Below are 22,126 nucleotides of genomic sequence, written 5' to 3'. Positions count from 1 at the left end.
TTGGGACACAAGATTTAGAGGCAAACACAGAGTTGAGGCATTCAGCTTTTTCACGTGCGGAGTCAGCTGTGTAGCCGTTTGAGGTAAGGGAGGGGATGGAGGGGGAACAAACACCAGAAACGGATTTGACCAGATGCCACCAGGATTTGGAAGAGGGAGACAGATAAGAGAGTTCGGTCTTGAGAACGGAGAGATATTGTTTCCTGGCTCTCCTGAGGGTGGACACACACTTGTTTCGGGCTTTGTGAAAGGAAATGAGATTTCCTTCCGTTGGATTTGCTTTCCAGGAGACGAAGGCAAGTTGTTTCTGGGCAACAGCCTCACCACAAGATTCCGTGTACCATGGACGGGAGGAAGGGTATGACAACTGAAGACGAGATGGGATAAATCTGTGCATGAGAGAGAGCAATTTACTTTGGAAGAATTCCCAGGATGAGTTGATGTCAGAGGTGGTAGAGATGGGAGACCAGTCCAGATGATTGATGGCTGCTTGAAGACCGTGCCAGTTGGCCTGAGTGAAATGCCAGACTCGTCGACGCTGAGCAGGCTCCCTGAGGATGGTCAGAGAGATGTCCACTTTAACAAGGACATGATCAGATGATCCGATCGGAGCAGAAGAAGAGCAGCAGACATTTTCAGGGAAGTTAGTCATAACCAAGTCCAGAAGAGAAGATGTTCCGTTGACTGAGATCCGGGTCGGGAAATTGACAGATTGTGTCAGTCCCAGTGAGTCGCAGAAGTCCTTTGCTGAGGAGCCATGGCTGGTGAGAGAGGTACCCACACCCAGCCAACTGGCATGATGACAGTTGAAATCACCACATATGAGGAAGAGAGAGTTGGGATGAGTAGATAGAAGTTGGTCCATATCATCAGACAGCGAGATGTAGATGGAGTCATCACTGTTTGGTGGACGGTACAACACACATATGAACAAGAGGTGGGAGCGAAGGGGAAGCCGTAGCCAGAGGTATTCCTGGGGGTGAGGTGGAGAGAGTGCAGTGCAGGGCGAGTGAGGAAGAGAGTTTTTGATAAAGATAGCAACCCCGCCTCCAGGACGAGGCTCAGGTCTATCATACCGGAGGAGGGAGTAGCCCGGGAGAGATACTATGGAATCAGAGACATCATAAAGGAGGAAAGTTTCTGTTAAGCAGATCACGTCTGGTTTGACAGAAGCAACCTGTATGGAGAGATCAGTTAAGTTTGAACGAAGGCCCCGGATGTTTGAGGTCCATACCGTTAATGAAGAGGAAGGGGGAGCATCAGATACAGAACAGGGGGGAGGAGGGGTAGGGTAAGATGTGGAAGAGGTGGAAGAGGTAGGGAGAGCTGTTGAAGGTGTGTCAGAGATTTCAGAATAGCTCGGAGAAAGGGAAGGATGGGGCGGACAAAAGGTTTGATGGTGATTGGGTGAGCCACAATGAGGTGTTATTTGAGGAGGGGGAAGAGCGAGGCAGAAGGTTGGGGGAGATGGAGGTGAGAGTTTGAAGGGGGAAGAAGCGGGGAGGACGCTTTGAGGAGGGGGAGTGAGAGGGGGGAAATTGAGAAGCAATGAGGGTGGGGAGATTTGAAGGGGAGGGGTGAGGGGGGAGTTTGGGAGGGAAGGGACAAGGCGAGGGATTTGAAAGGGATGGGATATGGGGGAGATTTGGAGGGGAGGGGTGAGGCAGGAGTCTAGGAGGGGAGGGGCGAGGGGGCGTCTTGGCGGGGAGGGGTGAGGGGGTAGTTTAGGAGGGAGGGGGCAAGGGGGGAGATTTGAAAGGGATGGGTGATGGGGAAGATTTGGAGGGGAGGGGTGATGGGGAAGATTTGGAGGGGAGGGGTTATGGGGAAGATTTGGAGGGGAGGGGTGACATTGGATTTTTGAAAGTGTACGATTTATGGGAAACGAACATTTATTGCAAAATGAGTTTCTTGTGACCTTCGAGTTAAAAATACGTTTAAGGACGCTGGATGGAGGATGGAGTGCAGGAGAGTTTAGGGAATGTAGAAAAAAGGCACTATAGGAGATGGATTTTTTTTTTGGGATGAATTGATTTGGTGAGCAAGTCGAAAGCAGCCTTTTAAAGAAGAAGAAGAAAAAGGTGTTATAAAATATGACGGAATACATAACTTGAGGGGAAAGTGTAAACATTGAAGGTTAATGAGTGAAAACTATCTGGGGAAATGGGGGAGAAACACGTGGTCGAAGAACGAACGAACGAATAAGAATGAATAAACGAATGAGAACAGAGAAAGAAATGTTTTCTTTTTTTTGTTTTTTTTTTTGAGTTGAGATTTACACAAGGAAGTAGGCTATGGGTGAAAAGACTGGGAATACAGAGAACGAAAGTTATTGGATCACAAACGACGGACCACTGAGAGAAAAACAAAGCCTCAAGGTTGTACAGTGCACACTGTACAAGGCCTCAAGACACGACACGGCAAACAGACGATCAATTTATGAAAGATAAACACCGAGAAACAACCAAAGTTGCACACAATAACTTCACACACCGAAAGATAAATACAGTTTCGACAAAATACAATTGTGAACAGACTTAACTTCGAAAAACGTGGAGACCGTGTGGAGCTTCGAAAATCCCTGCCGCCGTCTCCAAGATCTCGCGAGATCTTCCCATTAAACCAGGTTTCAATTACTGCAACTCCATCATAATCCTCCATACCCACTATATTTTAAAGCTGCTCCGCCTTATTTAGATTCCTGACATCGATAAAGAATAGTTTAACTCCTCCTTCCCTGTAATCTATCTTTCCTGCCTGCATACAGTGTGGGGGTCATGGAGTGGTCATGGAGAGGAGAACATTGCTAACACTATTATGTGCAGTTTGTCCTTTTGTCAACTACCTCCATCATTTAGCGTAAAAATGCCTAATTCTGTCCTCAATACAAACTGAAAAATCTCCTTTTACCTGTCTATTTTGGCACCACCAATCCTTCTGAAAATATTCCCTTTTCCCACATATTTCCCACGGCTTCCTAAATGTAAACCTGGTTACCTGAATCGTTTTTCTAACCACGTACTAAGACCTATTGCTCTGCTGATCAACTGTCCTATTTGTGTATGAATGCTGGAAAACATAACCTCATGACTGCCACACATCCATTAATCTAATTACAATTCCTCTGAATGAACTTTACCTATTTTATTCACTCGTGCATATGTCATTCAATCTTTCCCCATTATCTATCATTTCAGGCCCTTCAAAAGAGAGCAGACAACTATTTTTACAATCTTTACTGGAGAGGGAGAAGCCTGCCCACACCCGAGAAGCCTGCCTACACCCGAGAAGCCTGCCTACACCCGAGAAGCCTGCCTACACCCGAGAAGTCTGCCTACACCCGAGAAGTCTGCCTACACCCGAGAAGCCTGCCTACACCCGAGAAGCCTGCCTACACCCGAGAAGCCTGCCTACACCCGAGAAGCCTGCCTACACCCGAGAAGCCTGCCTACACCCGAGAAGCCTGCCTACACCCGAGAAGCCTGCCTACACCCGAGAAGCCTGCCTACACCCGAGAAGCCTGCCTACACACGAGAAGCCTGCCTACACACGAGAAGCCTGCCTACACCCGAGAAGCCTGCCTACACCCGAGAAGCCTGCCTATACCCGAGAAGCCTGCCTACACCCGAGAAGCCTGCCTACACCCGAGAAGCCTGCCTACACCCGAGAAGTCTGCCTACACCCGAGAAGCCTGCCTACACCCGAGAAGCCTGCCTACACCCGAGAGGCCTGCCTACACCAGAGAAGCCTGCCTACACCAGAGAAACCTGCCCACACCGAGAAGCCTGTCTATACCTGAGAAGCCTGCCTACACCCGAGAAGCCTGCCTAAACCGGAGAAGCCTGCCTACACCCGAGAAGCCTGCCTACACCCCGAAGCCTGCCTACACCCGAGAAGCCTGCCTACACCCGAGAAGCCTGCATACACCAGAGAAGCCTGCCTACACCCCAGAAGCCTGCCTACACTCGAGAAGCCTGCCGACACTCGAGAAGCCTGCCTACACTCAAGAAGCCTGCCTACACTCGAGAAGCCTGCCTACACCCGAGAAGCCTGCCTACACCCGAGAAGCCTGCCTACACCCGAGAAGCCTGCCTACACCAGAGGAGCCTGCCTACACCGAGAAGCCTGCCTATACCTGAGAAGCCTGCCTACACCCCAAAGCCTGCCTACACCCGAGACGCCGGCCTATGCCTGAGAAGCCTGCCTACACCCTATTCATTTGTCTGCACCCTCACATTAACATTGTCTGTTTGAACGCTCATGTCAATACTGCCTCTTTGCACCCTCAGGTCATAACCCCCTGCCTTTTCTCAAAGGACAAAATGATCATATCACAAGTGTACTTGCTGTTCCTACCTTCAGAAATAATCAGGGAATCGAAAAAGCTTGAAACGTAGAGTTTACATTGCAAGCAGGGGCTGTTTAATATCACATAATGTGTGAGGTACCAGGAATATCATGAAAAAATGTTGTCAGGAACCAGGAATATCATGAAATAATGTTGTCAGGTACCAGGAATATCATGAAATAATGTTGTCAGGAACCAGGAATATCATGAAATAATGTCAGGAACCAGGAATATCATGAAATAATGTTGTCAGGTACCAGGAATATCATGAAATAATGTTGTCAGGTACCAGGAATATCATGAAATAATGTTGTCAGGAACCAGGAATATCATGAAATAATGTTGTCAGGTACCAGTGAATATCATGAAATAATGTTGTCAGGAACCAGGAATATCATGAAATAATGTCAGGTACCAGGAATATCATGAAATAATGTTGTCAGGTACCAGGAATATCATGAAATAATGTTGTCAGGTACCAGGAATATCATGAAATAATGTTGTCAGGTACCAGGAATATCATGAAATAATGTTGTCAGGTACCAGGATTTTTCATGAAATAATGTTGTCAGGTACCAGGAATATCATGAAATAATGTTGTCAGGTACCAGGAATATCATGAAATAATGTTGTCAGGTACCAGGAATATCATGAAATAATGTTGTCAGGTACCAGGAATATCATGAAATAATGTTGCAAGCCAATACATTAGGCAAAATAGTACTGGCAATATGAAAGTATTATTTATTACTGGTGTATCTTTGAGATCATCCATTGCAAGAATCCAGACAGAATATGAGAGAGGCCAAGAGATCTGAAGAATACCTTGAGCTTATTAAGTGCTTGATTCAATGACCATTCGGATCAACAGCTGGGAAGTGTCCATCATCGAGGTTTCATAGCAGCAAGTCCAGAACTTCTCAGAACAGCAGGACAACAATCTAAATTGTGTTTAATAGTCACACAATAAGACAGAGAAAAAGAAAGAAAGAGGGAGAAAGAGAAGATGGAGAGGGGGAAATAAGAGAGAAAGAAAGAAGAGATGGAGAGGGGGAATGAGAGTGAAGGTTAGAGAGAAAGAGGAGATGGAGAAGGGAAGAAAGGGGGAATTAGAGGGGGAGAGAGAGAGGGGGAGAGAGAGAGAGAGAGAGAGAGAGAGAGAGAGAAAGAGAGAGAGAGAGAGAGAGAGAGAGAGGGAGAGAGAGAATTAGGCCTTATCAGCAACGTTCAATTTAAATCTCAGCAGTTGACTTAAATGGTGGAAACTCTTACCAAGGAAATCATTCTATCACAGGTTCAAATTAACTTCAGTAATTGCTTTGCTCCTAATTGTCCTTTTCTTTTCTTTTTAACTCTGATATGGACCAAAATCTATCTTTTTCATTGCATACTTGGAGTAATGTTATGATTTTGAGCTTGACTGTGGAGAGGGACAGTGGGTGGGATGGTGGGGGGCAACCACAATCCCCACAAAAATCCCTTTGGGAAATAACTGGGGTTTCGGCCTCCGCTCATCTCTCCTTTTTGATTAAAAGGTGATGATAGGGACATAAGCAAAGAAGTACTGAAGACAAGACAATTTTCCATCAAAGATGACTGTTCACTGCGTGTGTTTGTGTGTGTGTGTGTGTGTGTGTGTGTGTGTGTGTGTGTGTGTGTGTGTGTGTGTGTGTGTGTGTGTGTGTGTGTGTGTGTGTGTGCCATTAACACAAGTACTGTTTTAATCATCTGTAAGCCCAAGTGGCAAAGTGATGCTCAGCTGATGATCCAGGCAGAAATGACCAGAGGTGGATGTGTTCTGAACTACATGTAGATGCGTTATCATTATAATTGTCTCATATTCTGTTCCCAGAACCACCATAAATGCCACATCAATCACAATATTTCACAAGAGGAGAACTTCCAACGTATCATGCAAAAGCTGCAATCTCCTGACAAGGTGATGTGAAATAATGGGTCCTTGTCTTACTACATGTCTATGGAGATACAGTCTGGGTTTGAATTCAATCCCGACCATAAACTTCCACGTTGTTGCTTCACAGCCAGAGTAGCTCATCATTTATTGTATTTTCCTCCCTTAAGCTGACTGTCCTGTCCTTTAGCATTCACTTGTACCCTGGCCAGGTTCTAAATTCCTGTCCTTATCTACAGCAGGTACTGTACCAGCTGTAGATAAGGCACTCATGAAATATTCAGCCTGCAGTCATGACTTGCATATGTAAGATGTTCTATGCATGTATTAAACATGCTAAAATGTCTTAATATTTTTAGGTTTGTGTGGATAGGCAAGAAATACCTTAGGAAAGTCAGGAATGTATAGTTTAGTGTGGACCGTGTGACACAAAGAAGAAGAAGCCATCTCGATGTACATAAGCAGGGTAAATGTTCAGGTTAAGAGTGTTTGCATGTTTCCAAAGGAGGGTGGTTTATGCTAATTAATTATCGGGCTTATGGTTAATAATCCCCAGTATGTATTGCCTCACTGTGATTTTTCCCTAATGTTCTTATAAAACTCCACGTTAACAAGGAGAGATGCAGAAAATACGGCAAAATGTAGAAAATTGTCATGGGGACCGCAAGGCTAACCCCTGCTCTAGCAGGGAAAATGGCCTTAAAATGCATGTTGTTGTTGTTCTTCTTCTTATAAAACTCATGCGGCCAGGAAATGGGCTCCATTAGCCAACCATGCTGCCAGGGCTGACGGAAACAGCATTTGCCGTTCAGCAAGTAAACCCCGACGTCATCTGAACATTCCCGAACAGTGACTAGACTCCGCCCCCCGACGACTCGTAACGGAGAGACCACCCCCCCGAGCTTCATTATTGGTGGAGGCATGATGGGGAGATGGGCAAGGCTCAGGCGATTGGTAGAGTGTCTAAGTTGTTAACATAAGTGTAGTTACTACATAAGTGTAGCCTAAAATAAGTTGTTACATAATCCATCGTTGAACATTCGAGAGTTAGGAGAGCAAAAAGGAGCCGTCTCGCCATCTTGTTCTCTCTTCTGGTCCTGGCGTTCATTAGAGGCGGTCGTATTTCTCTTTCCCGCTGCCTTTCGAAGAGGACGGCTGTGTTTGCCTTTGCTCTTGTCCTGGTCGTTTTGCGTGGGAGGACGACGGGCGCTCGTCTGTGTGCACCGGAGAGATCATCGGAGCCGTGTTAGCGAAGAAGGATCCTCATGCTTGTCTCACGCCGGCGGCTGGCTATGGGTGTGATTCCGCGCCATCCTGTGCATTTCCCACGCGTCGGTTAGAGGCAACCGCCAGCAAGCCTTACCAGCCATTTGGGGACGCAAAGCTAAGTGCCGGCCGGCTTGAAATGAAACATCATTTACTTTTACTTTCGTTTCTGTCTGTTTGTTCGCAGTACTACGTCTACACCGTTGCACGTAGAATTGCCAAACTTTACACACATATTTGTCTTGCCCTGGAATAGGCTGTGCCCAATTTTAACTCTTTCAGCCCAAGGCCTCCATTATGACGTCATGATTCTATAATTCGACAAGTACAAAACTTCATCCAATCAAGATGCAATTTCTTGAGCGACATGTCGGCATAAACTGGTAGAGAAAAAAATGATGATGACGTCATCGTTCACGTGGTTCGGCCACCATCTTGGAAAAACTGAAAAACTTTGCACCTCTATATCTCTGAAAGTGCTGAATCGAAAAAAAGAACTCTCCATGGGGAATAAAATATGTTAATGATGATGTCATAGGTGCCACCATTATGACGTCATAATTCGACAAGTACAAAACTTCATCCGATCAAGATGCAATTTATTGAGCGCCATGTCAGCATAAACTGGTGGAGAAAAAAAAAATGATGATGTCATCGGTCACGTGGTTCAGCCGCCATCTTGGAAAAACCGAAAAATTGTGCACCTCCATATCTCCAAAAGTGTTGACTAGAAAAAATTGAGACATGGCTCATTGTAAAGAACTCTCCATGGGGAATAAAATATGTTAATGATGATGTCATAGGTGCCTCCATTATGACGTCATAATTCGACAAGTACAAAACTTCATCCGATCAACATGAAATTTCTTGAGCATCATCAAGGAATAAATTAGTTTAGAAAACAAATAATGATGAGGTCATCGGTCACGTGGTTCGGCCGCCATATTTGTCCAAAATGGCCGATAAAAAAAAGGACATTCCGGCAAGTCCTCGGTCTCTGACCAATTTTTATTTGTTTGTTTGTTTGTCGTGCTACTCCTCCTACAGTTCTGGCTTGATTACATCCAAAGCTGTTACATATAGGATCAGCATGATTGACCCCAATTAATGTATAGGGGTGTTTTTATCTTTGTCGGTGGTCTTGGGGGTCGAGGGGGATGGGTGGTCGGAAATTCTCTATGTAAATGTGTATCATGCAGCGCCAACTCCAGGTGGGTGAGGGTATTACAAATCTCCTCCCTTTACAGGACAGTGTTCGTCCCCACATTTTCCAGGGCAGAGAGGTGTTTTGATTTATATGCAGTAGGCATGTTTTCGCTTCATGTATGTAACACAGCATTATTTTTCTTATTCTCGGGAATGATTGAGGGAGCGAGCTGTCAGTAGCCTATTATTACGGATTCGTCACTTCCATTGTTGTGGTTCTCATCCACTGTAAACATTTTTGGTTGCATGCACTATTATTGTTATCGTTTAGGTGAAATAGAGATAACTGTTTTCAAAAGGTAAAAAAAGTTAGTGTTTTAAAAGAAACCGGAAACCGGATCGGGAACCGGATGAAGAAGAAGAGGAAGAAGAAGAGAAAACGGAAGTGGAGCAAGTGAGGTCGGAGAAGGAGCCAAGCTGTGTTGAGGTTTTGCGCAAACGCTGGCAAACGGGAGTCACTAGCGAACTTTGGGGTTTCCTGGGAAAGGGATTCCTGCGACAGAGTTGTTATCGCTGTGACAGTTAAACCTGCGTGACAGGTTTTGTGGTTGATTCCGAAGAGAATCATTGGAGTGCCGTTACATCTCGAGAATGGACCGTTGGCCATTTTGACTCGCGCCTGATTTCGCATCGCTCCAGGTTTTTCACCTCACTCCAACCATTTCAATGCATCTAGCCGTTAGCTTGGTTTGCATGTGTAACGTGGATTTCGAGTGGGAATTTGCGGTTCGCCGTGTGGGGAGCCGTTGAACATCCATACCCGAAGGTGTGATTTCCCAGTCGCCTCTTGAGGACACCTTTGCCCATCTTTGGCAGTGTGACTGTCAACCGAGCCGGATTCTGGTCTCGATACGACATCGTTCTGATGATCACTGGAGCGTGGATCGACTTTGGCTTGATGCCGGGATAGAGACATTGGGAATGTTCTTTACGCTCACTTGGAGCACAGTGAGTTACATTGTACGAAACTGATGGTACCATCATAGGAATGATATATTGGTTGTATAATTGATTACTATTGTTTTTGTGCTGTTATTCTTGTGTGACCTTAATACAATACTTGTTTGTTGGTAACAATTGCTGTGGTTTCACCATTCATCTTTCACACACAGAATAACACATCTTTCTGCCGTGACTCCTCTCGAGGCTCGGAGGTACACCGTGACCGGGGTTTGGGGAGAAACACGTAACACTATACACCGCCCAAATAAAGGTATGCGTCAGAAGAACGTATTGCATGCTTCGACCAAGACACCCATAGGGTGGGTACTCTGCTAGTAATAATACTGTCCTTTGGGGACTGGAAAGATGGCCTACAGGCACGCACACTCACCTGCAAGCTGTTTATTCTGGGTTTTAATCCCGACCCAGCTACAAACAATAATCCCAGTGTTTTACAGGAAGGGAGATTCATCAATGTGTGTGCCATCCCTCCGATGGACGTTAAACTAGCGTTCCATATGCCAGCATCAGTTGGTGTGTGTTAAGTATCCCACAGTGTCCTTAGCAAAGTGTAGGCCATCTAGCACCAGCACAATGGCCAAATTCCAAATTCATGCCCTGACTTAGTGAGTCGGAGTGGCGACCCTACTGTGATTTTAGCCTAGTGGCTGCTTCAGCAGCACCGATGCGTGGTGGTGGTGGTGGTGATGGTGATGGTGATGGTGATGGTGATGATTGCCTTTTGAGGTGAGGTTAATCTAGATATCTTGCTGCAATCATTTGTTTGGAAATTATCCGATGGTCTCTTTCAAACAAGCACACACAGTGCATTCAGAAAGTAGATGGAAGGCTCTCCTCAGTGAAAGACACATGAAAGCAACCAGAATCTTGTTTCTCACAGTCTGAGAGTCCTTTAGGTGCTTTTTTACAAACTCAAAGCGGGCTTTCATGTGTCTTTCACTGAGGAGAGGCTTCCATCTGGCCACTCTGCCATAAAGCCCAGATCGGTGGAGTGTTGCAGTGATGGTTGTCCTTCTGGAAGTTTCTCCCATCTCCACACAGGATCTCTGGAGCTCAGCCAGAGTGACCATCGGGTTCTTGGTCACCTCTCTTACCAAGGCCCTTCTCCCCCGATTGCTCGGTTTGGCCGGGCGGCCAGCTCTAGGAAGAGTCCTGGTTGTTCCAAACTTCTTCCATTTAAGAATTATGGAGGCCATTGTGCTCTTGGGAACCTTCAATGCAGCAGAATTTTTTTTGTAGGCTTCCCCAGATCTGTGTCTTGACACAATCCTGTCTCTGAGCTCTGCAGGCAGTTCCTTCGACCTCATGGCTTGGTTTTTGCTCTGATGTGCTGTCAGCTGTGAGACCTTATATAGACAGGTGTGTGCCTTTCCAAATCATGTCCAATCAATTGAGGTTTCCACCGGTGGACTTCAATCAAGGTGTAGAAACATCTCAAAGATGATCAAGAGAAATGGGAGGCACCTGAGCTAAATTTCAAGTGTCATCACAAAGGGTATGAATACTTATGTAAATGTGATATTTCAGTTTTTTCTTTTTAATAAATTTGCAAAACTTTCTAAAATGTCTGGTGTTGGCTTAGCAGTTAGGGTGCCAGCTTGGGATCCTAGGATCCTGGGTTGGAATCCCGGTCGATCGCTGAATTAACGCCAGGGGGGTTGACTCAGCCTGTCATCCTTCCGAGGTCGGCAAATTGAGTATCAGCTTGCTGGGATGAATGATCACGGTGTGTACCCCGATTTAGAATAGGTACACCGTATCCCTGCGCATCGTAGGAGGCGACCAAGGGTTGGCATCAGGAAGGGCATCCGGCCATAAAAACATTGCCTCAAACAGGGAACCATGATTGTCATGGGGCCCGCAAGGCTAACCCCCGCTCTAGCGGGGAAAATGGCCTTAAAACGATCATTCATTCATTCATTCATTCATTCTGAAATCCTGTTTTCTCTTTGTCATTATGGGGTATTGAGTGCAGATTGATGAGGGAAAAAATGAATTTAAACGATTTCAGCATAAGGCTGCAACGTGAAAAAAGTGAAGGGGTCTCAATACTTTCTGAATGCACTGTAGGTTCAGGCCATTACCAGCTTTGCCATTATAAATCCAATCAACAGTTTGAAATGATACCTCTAAGTTAGTTAGGCACAAAGAGATGTGGACATTAGGTGACTGTGATAAGTGTGATATGTCAATATGAAATTAGTGTTGTGAACAGTTTATTCTCCATTGAAGTTTGCTTGTATGAGATAAAGAGTCAACAAATTATGCACAACATAAAGAAAGATAGCTCAAGGAGGTAGACATGCACACACAAGCAACAGCTGATATTTTTGTCTGTTTTGTTTCCATTTTTAAAAGGAATACCAAACCAAATAGAAAGCATCTGAAAATGCAAAGGCTGTCTGCGTTCGCTTTGTTTTCAAACTTCTTCTTCTTAAGTTTGCTAAACTTGAAGAAAACAGCCTAAAATACCAAAAATTCACAATTTTAGGTGACCATGACCTTTTGACCTCAAAAGCAAAAGGCTTCAGTGACCAAATATGCAAACCCTGCTCACATTTCAAGTCAATCAGATGAATATTAATGATTTAATGCAACCTTGACCTTTGGCTTTTTATCTAAAAAAGCATTCGGCTTCTATCTTTTGATTGGTGAACCGATTAAGTGACCCCATATGCAAAATCCTTTAAAATTTCCATCAATTGGATGGCAATTAACGATTTTATGAAACCTTGACCTTTTGATCTAAAAATAATCGTTTTCTAGATTTTGAATGGTGAAATAATTAAGCGACCCAAGATGCCTATTCGTAAAATTTCAAGGCAATTTAATGAAAATGGAAGACAAGGGACGCTGACCTTTGATCTTTTGACCAAATTATTAATTTGGCTTCTTATTCTCATATTAAGCTTTGTTGAAAATTTGATGACAAACGCTCAAATAGCAAAAAAAATTGTCCTGGACACGCACACACGCACACACACACACACACACACACACACACACACACACACACACACACACACACACACACAAAACCCCATCTCCCGATGTGTGGGGGATGCGTTAATTAAATTGATGGAAAATACCCAGAGTTTAAGTTTAACAAAACTATAAAAGGGCCAAAGCAGCCAGTGTTAGATTTCTGGCAGCAATTCTGTACACCTTCATGTGCCTATACAGGTTTTATTAACAAAGACATGGTTCATTGAAGAGTACACACTTGAGTAGGAGAAAAGAAAAACAACATGTGGTCCAGCATTGAAGCATGAAGTGCACAGAATCGCTTTCTGTACAAGTGTCAATATGAAAGCAAAGTGATGAGGTGCTAACAAGTGCGTTTAAATTGCTCATTTAATTAAGACATGGAAGGGCCATTTGGCCCACCCTGCATGTAATATACACACATCCTCAGCACTCCCATGTTAATGCAAATACAGGACTTTTAAAGTTCAAATGACATATGAATGCTAAAGGAACCCTTTTGCGCATGTGCCGTGTGCGTTTTACACGTTTTCAGTTCTGCTTGCCAGGCACTTTTAACCCACCATCACGCGCCTGAAATATGTGATTCAAAAAGTATTTTAAGCAGAATTTTCAGCAACCAGATGAAAGAGTGGAAATTTCAAAGCTGGTTAGCCATAATTGTTCTGTTCCTGAATGCATATCAGGCTCACGGCAATATGGGAACACGAAAATATCAACGAACCTATGGCCTTTCATGGGCCCATTTGCAATACACAGTGAAAAATACCAACCCTTTGGACGAGTTGATCAGGAAGTTCTCCAACTTATCAGTTTAACATCAGTTTGAAAGTCATATATTCAGCCAGGGCACTGAATACGAGTACCCTTGCTCCTTTCCAAAGATGTCGTGAGATCTCCAAAGTCCACAAGCTAAATGCAGATGGGACTTTGCATCCCTATCCGAAGAAAAACGTGCTTCGAGATGCAGCATTCACCCCCGAATGCTGTTGTACAATTGTATTCAGCTTGCTACACATTACTCTTATGCGTCATGTGATAATATACGTTTTTTTCAGATACCAAGGGGTCATGAAGGAATGTTGAAGATACGCCATGAACAGAGCAGTCGGACATGGAAATGGGACGTACAAGAAAGGTTGTAAACAAGTTCAGATACATTCAAAGCACACCGCCCCAATGCAAAATAAATAAATATCCTACAGAAAGGTATTGGCAGGGCGCCTTCGGCGCGGCGATACCGCCGAGCAGCACAAAGACGTCATTGGGAAGGAGAGGTGTACAATAATTGATTGATTAATTGCATAATTGAAATCAATAAATAATGATCGGAAAATAATTTGTTAATCAATTGGCTAAGTGTTTCACCCGAAGCTGTAACTTTTTGAAAATTAATTAAATCAATAAATCAAAAAATTTATAAATAATTGATTAATCAATACATAATAAATCGATTAATTGATTAATCAATAAATCAAAAATATCCTTCACAGCCAAATCACTTGGTCATTGTAGTGTCCAAATATCAGCTTCCTAGTTCAAAAGGTGCCAGAGATATTGCTCAGAAGAGAAAGAAAATAAATATGTAATTAATAATGAAAATAAATAAATAATAATTGTAAAATATTTAAATTATTAATCAATTGGCTAATAGAATACCAAAACCACCACCATTTCATCCAAACCTGTAATTTAAAAAAAATTATGAACCAAGTCATTAATCGAAGAATTGAATAATTAATCGATTAATCAATAAATCAAAATATCCTTTATAGCCACATCACTTGGTCATTGCCGTGTCCAAATATCAGCTTCCTAGCTCAAACTGAGATATTGCCCAGAGGAGAAAGGAAGTAAATCAGTACTTAATTAATCGATAATAATCAATAATAATTATGTAACTCATCAATTAATTGATTAATAATAATAATAAAAGTTTTTTGCCAAAGCACTGACTCACTATTGTGCCGAAATGTCAACTTCCTAGCTCAAAGGATAGCTGAGATATCGCCCGTGAAAACAAGAAAACAAACAAACAATAAATATGTGGTGCATAGCACGATACTTGCAAAATTGCTAAAACACGTTGTTGGCCTATGATGACCTCAAAAATAATTGGAGGTTGAATTCAGTGTCCAGATTTGCAAATCCTCTTAAAATTTCAAGTCAATTGGATGAAAATTGAGGATTTTAGAAATCTGGTGTATGTTGACCTTTTGGCTTATGTTGACCTCAAAAATAGTTGGTGGTTGAATTCAGTTAGCCGATATGAATATCCCATTCAAATTTCAAATCAATCGGATGAAAATTGATGATTTTATAAATTTGGGAAAAGTGGTTGACCTTAGCCTATGTTGACATTTTGGCCTGTTTTGATCTCAGAAATAGTTGGTGATTGAATTCAGTTAGCTGATATGAATATCCTATTCAAATTTCAAGTTAATTGGATGAAACTTTGGGATCTTAGAAATCTGGCCTATGTTGTTATTTTGGCCTATGTTGTTATTTTGGCCTATGTTGACCTCAAAAATAGTTGGGCGTTGGTTGAATTCAGTGACCAGATATGCAAATCCTCTTCAGATTTCAAGTTATTTCGTTGAAAATTGAGGATTTTAGAAATTTGGCAAAGTTGGTGACGTTTGGCCTATGTTTACCTATTGACCTTTTGACCTTTTGACTACAAAAACAAGAGGATTCTTGCTTATGACCACCTACAACATTTGGTGAAGTTTGGTGAAGATTATTATTTTTTTTTTTGTATTTGTGACTGTCCCTATTCACCCATAAAACGGGGTGTATAGGGACAGCCATAAAAATCCTATTTATTCATATTTAACCCACATATAGGGTTAATAGGGACTATAAGTTGCTTTTTAAAAAACAAGAGAACACTTTCTACCCAAATATCAACAAATCAGTATGGTTATCAATTTTCAGTGAAAAAAGTTTCCGAACTTTTTTTCAGTTTGTGTCCCTATTCCCCCCATTTTTACGGTACACCCCATGTAAAGTTTTGACATTTTCAACATATTTCAACAAACAGCTATTCGATCTACATTTCAATATTATTGATAGATAAAGGTGATATAATATAACAAATATCATGAAACATTTACATTTTGTAGTCCATTGTATAATTTAAATGAACATAAATGCAAATTTCACATGTGGAAAAAGTAAGTACACCCCTACATTTATCACTACTTCAAATACCTAAAATTAGAATCAGGTGCACCAGCTCAGGTGTAAATGATTAGAACATCCTTCGAGAGGGTCTTGGAGGAACCTGTCTTATTTAAACCTCAGACATTTAGTTTCATTTGCTCTTTGTTGTTGAAGTGTGCGGTGTCACCATGCCTGGATCAAAAGAGCTCTCTGAGGCCTTCAGAAAGAAGGTTATAGATGCCTATCAGTCTAGGAAGGGATTTAAAAAGATCTCCAAACAATTTTAAATCAATCATTCGACTGTCCGGAAGATCATCTACAAGTGGAGGAGATTCCAAACAACTGCCAACTTGTTCAGGCCAGGCCGCCCCAGCAAGTTCAGCCCGAGAGCAGACCGCAAGATGCTGAAAGAGGTCTCTAAGAACCCCCAGAATGTCATCAAGGGACATACAGGTAGCTCTTGCCAGGGTTGATGTCAAAGTGCACGAGTCTACCATTAGAAAGAGGCTGCACAAATTTGATCTACATGGGAGGTGTGCCAGGAGGAAACCTTTGCTGTCCAGAAAGAACATCAGGGCAAGACTAAAGTATGCCAATGAACACCTAGGCAATGACCAGCACTTCTGGAACAATGTGCTCTCGACAGATGAGTCAAAGTTAGAGCTATTTGGCCACAGTACCAGAAGACATGTTTGGCAAAAACCAAAGACAGCATTTGACCCCAAGAACCTGATACCAACTGTAAAGCATGGTGGTGGAAATATTATGGTTTGGGGCTGCTTTGCTGCATCAGGGCCTGGGCAGCTCGCCATCATAGAACCCACTATGTATTCTTCATTGTACCAGAGGGCGCTTGAGGATAATGTGAGGCCATCTGTCGGAGAGTTGAAGCTCAACCGAAGGTGGACCTTGCAACATGACAATGACCCTAAACATACCAGTAAATCCACCAAGGAATGGCTGAAAAGAAAGAAATGGAGGGTTCTGGAATGGCCAAATCAAAGCCCGGATCTAAATCCCATTGAGATGTTGTGGGGGGATTTGAAACGAGCTGTGCATGCAAGAAACCCCTCAAACATCGCACAGCTGAAAGAATTCTGCATGGAGGAGTGGGCAAAAATTTCTCCCAGTCAATGACAGAGACTGGTAGACAGTTATAAGAAACGCCTACTTGAGGTTTTTTCTGCCAAAGGGGGCAATAGCACCTATTAGAGCCAAGGGTGTACTTACTTTTTCCACAGAAGGAAATGGCATCTCTGTTAATTTTTTGTTGAATAAATTATTGCAAAGTCAACTTTTCATTGTTTTTTGTTCAATTAGATCGCCTTTAACTGTAGATACTGTTTAAATGAAGATCAAATATTGATATGTCCACACATGTTAAAAAGATTTAAAAAAACATTTCATTGGGTGTACTTACTTTTTCCACATGCGAAATTTGCATTTATGTTTATTTAAATTATACAATGGACTACAAAATGTAAATGTTTCATGATATTTGTTTTATTATATCACCTTTATCTATCAATATTGTTGAAATGAAGATCAAATAGCTGTATGTTGAAATATGTTGAAAAAGTCAAAACTTTACATGGGGTGTACTTACTTTTTCACGTGACTGTGCATAGGGAGATGATTCCAGAAGCAAAATAAATTTTGTCAAATAAATATGGGTGAACAGAAAGCTTGAACTGCTGAACGTTTGTTGTTGTTCTCCTCCTCTTTCCTTTATAAGTGGTGAGGTCCAACGGTACAAAACTCCTGTTCTGCCTTAACCACAATACTCCTCCACTCCCCTCTGTCCTCAGCCAACTCTCTCCATCCTCCATTTCTCCAACCACCTCACTCTACTGATATCCCTCTTCACATAATCCTCCTATCTCAACTGTGGTCTATCTCTTTTCCTCCTACCTTGTTCCCTCATCCTATCCGCTTTCTTTACCATTGTATCTTCCTCCATTCGCACCAAGTGTCCAGCCCATCTCAGCCGGAACTTCACCAATCTCCCTGTCAAGCTTATCTACACACCAATCTCCTCACTCAGTTCATCCATCCTCATTCTATCCACCCTCTTCACTCCCGCAATCCTCCTGACCCAGTTGTTCTCACAAACCTGCAGCCTTTATTGTTGTCTCTCTGTCAGTGCTCCTGTCTGCAGACCGTAAAGGTAGGTCGGCACTGCACACGACATCAGAACCTTCCCTTTCAGTCTCTTTCAGATCTTTCTGTCTGCCATTACACCCAACACCCTCCTCCACGCAATTCACATCCCCCTGAATCCTCTGACTTACCACCCCCAGTCACTGTTCCCCCGAGATACTCAAACCTATTTCCTTGTCTGATCTCCTTCCACTCTAACCTGATATTCATTTATTTTCTCTGCTGCCCGACCCACATCACCTCTGTATTCTCCATGCGTATTTTCAGTCAATGTTTCTCAAATGCCTCCTTCCACTCGCCTCGTACTTCCTGCGACTCCTGCCCACTCTCAACAGCCGGATCGATCAACAGCCAGATTTTTTAAATTACGCACACAATAATTTATAAGGATTATTAGAATTATCTTTACAGGAAATTTATTTATCACTGCGTCACCAAACCATTTATTAAAAGTAATGTATTTACATGTTAATTTTTTTTTTAGGGTTAGAAAATGATGGATAAATCGAAGTTCCTTATGTGACTCCTTGAAAAAGGCGAAGGTATGGATACTGATAATGTGCCCTGCTCATGGTAAGAGACAATATTAAGAGTAATATTTTAACAAGTGGTAAAAAGAGCAAGTTGGCAGGATATCCAAGGCTGTGCAAAAGTATAGTCCTTTGTCGATTACTACCCAGCTTGCATTTCGAATGAAAAATGAACTGCTTGTCCAACCATTTGAAGGGAATGTACGGGCGAGTCGTGTATGACAATACATTAACTGGGCTTCTCAAACCGTGTCATTTGCCACAGGGGAATGGAGAGGAGAAGGCTGAGTGTACCTTGTTAATAAACAATGGAAATGCCGAATCACGTTACAAACAGCCCATAAGAAGAGACAGGGCATGTATTGACAGTTAAGTGGCTTTTTGGACTGTGCATCGCATGTGTTGTTAATGCAATTGCTTTATGGCAGAAATCGAGGTACCTCTACCGCAGTAACACAAAGTTCTGGGCTAACATCAGAAAGAAGAGTTTTTCAATCACCCAAGATTGCTGTCTTAAATGAATGAGCTACAATTAATTTATTGCATAGGTTGAAAACATTTTGCACCTTGCCATCACATGTTTTTGCAGAAATTTGAAGAGCGGTTTTCTTTATGCAAAAGATGTGAGGTTTCGCCGCGTACGATTCCCTCCACAATAGTACTGCAGAGACAATGATCTTAAGCGGAGTTAATTACGTTGGGTCAGGGCACTTCAAACCTTTGCAGTTCTTAGAGAGAAACTATGTGGTAAACATAGAGCTTAGCACGATTACAATCAACAAAGCATGAGCTTTTAAAACTGAAAACGAATATTTCAAATCTACTCTCTGACCATAAACAAAAAAAATACTCCTGAAATTATCATGATACCTGACAGAAACCCAAGAATGTCATGAGATTTCATGAGCATTTTTTTTCTATAAATAATTTTGGATAATGTAAGAATGGCAAAACAAGCACTTCTAAGAGAGGCCAAGGATTATGAAAGTTGTAGAACGAAGAATTAGTCTTGTGCAAGAGGGCTCATGTGGGTCTCCGTCAGCGGACAGGTAGAGCAATGGATGAAATTGACAGGATGTTTATTAAGGTGCTAGAAAAAGCCCGTCAAATATGACAGGTTGGAACAGCTTTTTCGACGGTGCAGCCTCATGAGCGTGTCAAAGTCTGAAGCCTGGGCCTGGTCAGGTGTGCTCATATCTTCTTTATTTATTAGACATCCTATGGACGTAAATGAACACTCGGTTTACTCTGTGCGCATTGCACATCACGTGCAGCGAATTTCTCCTCCCTGCACCTTGTATTTATTGTTATTTAGAAAACAAGAACAAAAGTCGAACAGTGGCGTAGCCGAGCTCAAAAAATATTATAAACCACAAACACATATGATTAGCTTTTTAAACAGTCGCTAATGCTGTTTGTAACATTAAACAAAGAAATTTGGAGGCATCCTGATATCCATGAGGTAAGTTTTACTTACAGAACTGAGCGAAGATCTACTGTAATCTATATACCCCACAAGGGTTGGAGGTGTGCTGATTTACCAATCAGCTAGCGAGCGCTTGCCAGCCAGCCGTTCCTTAAGGGTTTTGAATGGAGTGCTTGCTCGAATGCTTTAATCACTTGGCGATATCTCCACAAGAAAGTTGGTAAATGAACACACACCCAATGTTCTTGAGACCCGACCATAGATCGACTGTAATCTATATAACCCAAAGAGGAATGACCTTTCCTGCCACTCCCGTAGTGAGCGGGTGTTTACGCTGTAATGACATCATATACAGTCACGTGAAAAGGTCAATACACCCCATGTAAAGTTTTGACTTTTTCAACATATTTCAACATACAGATATTTGATCTTCATTTCAACAATATTGATAGATAAAGGTGATATAATATAACAAATATCATGAAACATTCACATTTTGTAGTCCATTGTATAATTTAAAAAAACACAAATGCAAATTTTGCATGTGGAAAAAGTAAGTACACCCCTACATTTATCACTGCTTCAAATACCTAAAATTAGAATCAGGTGCACCAGCTCAGGTGCAAATTATTAGAACATCGTGAGAGAGGATCTTGGAGGAACCTGTCTTATTTAAACCTCAGACATTTAGTTTGGTTTGCTCTTTGTTGTTGAACTGTGCGGTGTCACCATGCCTAGATCAAAAGAGCTCTCTGATGCCTTCAGAAAGAAGGTTATAGATGCCTACGAGTCTGGGAAGGGATTTAAAAAGATCTCCAAACAATTTGAAATCAATCATTCGACTGTCCGGAAGATCATCTACAAGTGGAGAAGATTCCAAACAACTGCCAACTTGTTCAGGCCAGGCCGCCCAGCAAGTTCAGCCTGAGAGCAGACCACAAGATGCTTTAAGAAGTGTCTAAGAACCCCAGAATGTCATCACGGGACCTACAGGTAGCTCTTGCCACTGTTGATGTCAAAGTGCACGAGTCTACCATTAGAAAGAGGCTGCACAAATTTGATCTACATGGGAGGTGTGCCATGAGGAAACCTTTGCTGTCCAGAAAGAACATCAGGGCAAGACTAAAGTTTGCCAATGAACACCTCGGCAAAGACCAGCACTTCTGGAACAATGTTCTCTGGACAGATGAGTCAAAGGTAGAGCTATTTGGGCACAGTACCAGAAGACATGTTTGGTGAAAACCAAAGACAGCATTTGACCACAAGAACCTGATACCAACTGTAAAGCATGGTGGTGGAAATATTATGGCTTGGGGCAGCTTTCCTGCATCAGGGCCTGGGCAGCTCACCCTCATGGAATCTACTATGAATTCTTCATTGTACCAGAGGGTGCTTGAGGATAATGTGAGGCCATCTGTCAGAAAGTTGAAGCTCAACCGAAGGTGGACCTTGCAACATGACAATGACCCTAAACATACCAGTAAATCCACCAAGGAATGGCTGAAAAGAAAGAAATGGAGGGTTCTGGAATGGCCAAGTCAAAGCCCGGATCTAAATCCCATCGAGATGTTGTGGGGGGATTTGAAACGAGCTGTGCATGCAAGAAACCCCTCAAACATCGCACAGCTGAAAGAATTCTGCATGGAGGAGTGGGCAAAAATTTCTCCCAGTCGATGTCAGAGACTGGTAGACGGTTATAAGAAACGCCTGATTGAGGTTGTTTCTGCCAAAGGGGGCAAAACCACCTATTAGAGCCAACGGTGTACTTACTTTTTCCACCTGCGAAATTTGCATTTATGTTTATTTAAATTATACAATGGACTACAAAATGTAAATGTTTCATGATATTTGTTATATTATATCACCTTTATCTATCAATATTGTTGAAATGAAGATCAAATAGCTGTATGTTGAAATATGTTGAAAAAGTCAAAACATTTCATGGGGTGTACTTACTTTTTCACGTGACTGTACGTAATGACGTAGCATGATGGCCAGACAGAAAAACTGCCGCTACTTTAATATACATAAGATATATATTTCACCTCCAGTACGTTTGCAGTCACTACAAAGGGATTAGTGTTACGATTAGATTTACTTTTACAATAACGTTACGTTATTATTACGAAGATTATATTATTTTTTAAAAACCGAGGTTGAATTCC

General features: G+C 42.5%; 1 protein-coding gene across 1 annotated transcript in view; it reads right to left on the bottom strand.

The window, feature by feature from the left end:
- The window catches only part of LOC144888692 (receptor-type tyrosine-protein phosphatase delta-like), a 461,017-nt gene that overhangs the window by 350,524 nt on the left and 88,367 nt on the right, over window positions 1–22,126 (bottom strand). Inside the window, exon 2 of the mRNA XM_078767618.1 lies at window positions 5,174–5,289. The gene's annotated coding sequence lies outside the window, so the exon portion shown is untranslated. The remainder of the gene's footprint in view (window positions 1–5,173; window positions 5,290–22,126) is intronic.

The sequence above is a fragment of the Myxine glutinosa genome, chromosome 1 (genome assembly GCF_964187855.1).
Source record: "Myxine glutinosa chromosome 1, kmMyxGlut1.1, whole genome shotgun sequence".
Classification (NCBI taxonomy): domain Eukaryota; kingdom Metazoa; phylum Chordata; class Myxini; order Myxiniformes; family Myxinidae; genus Myxine; species Myxine glutinosa.
The sequence above is the reverse complement of the archived record's forward strand: the minus strand, read 5'-3'. Positions and strand labels throughout refer to the sequence as shown.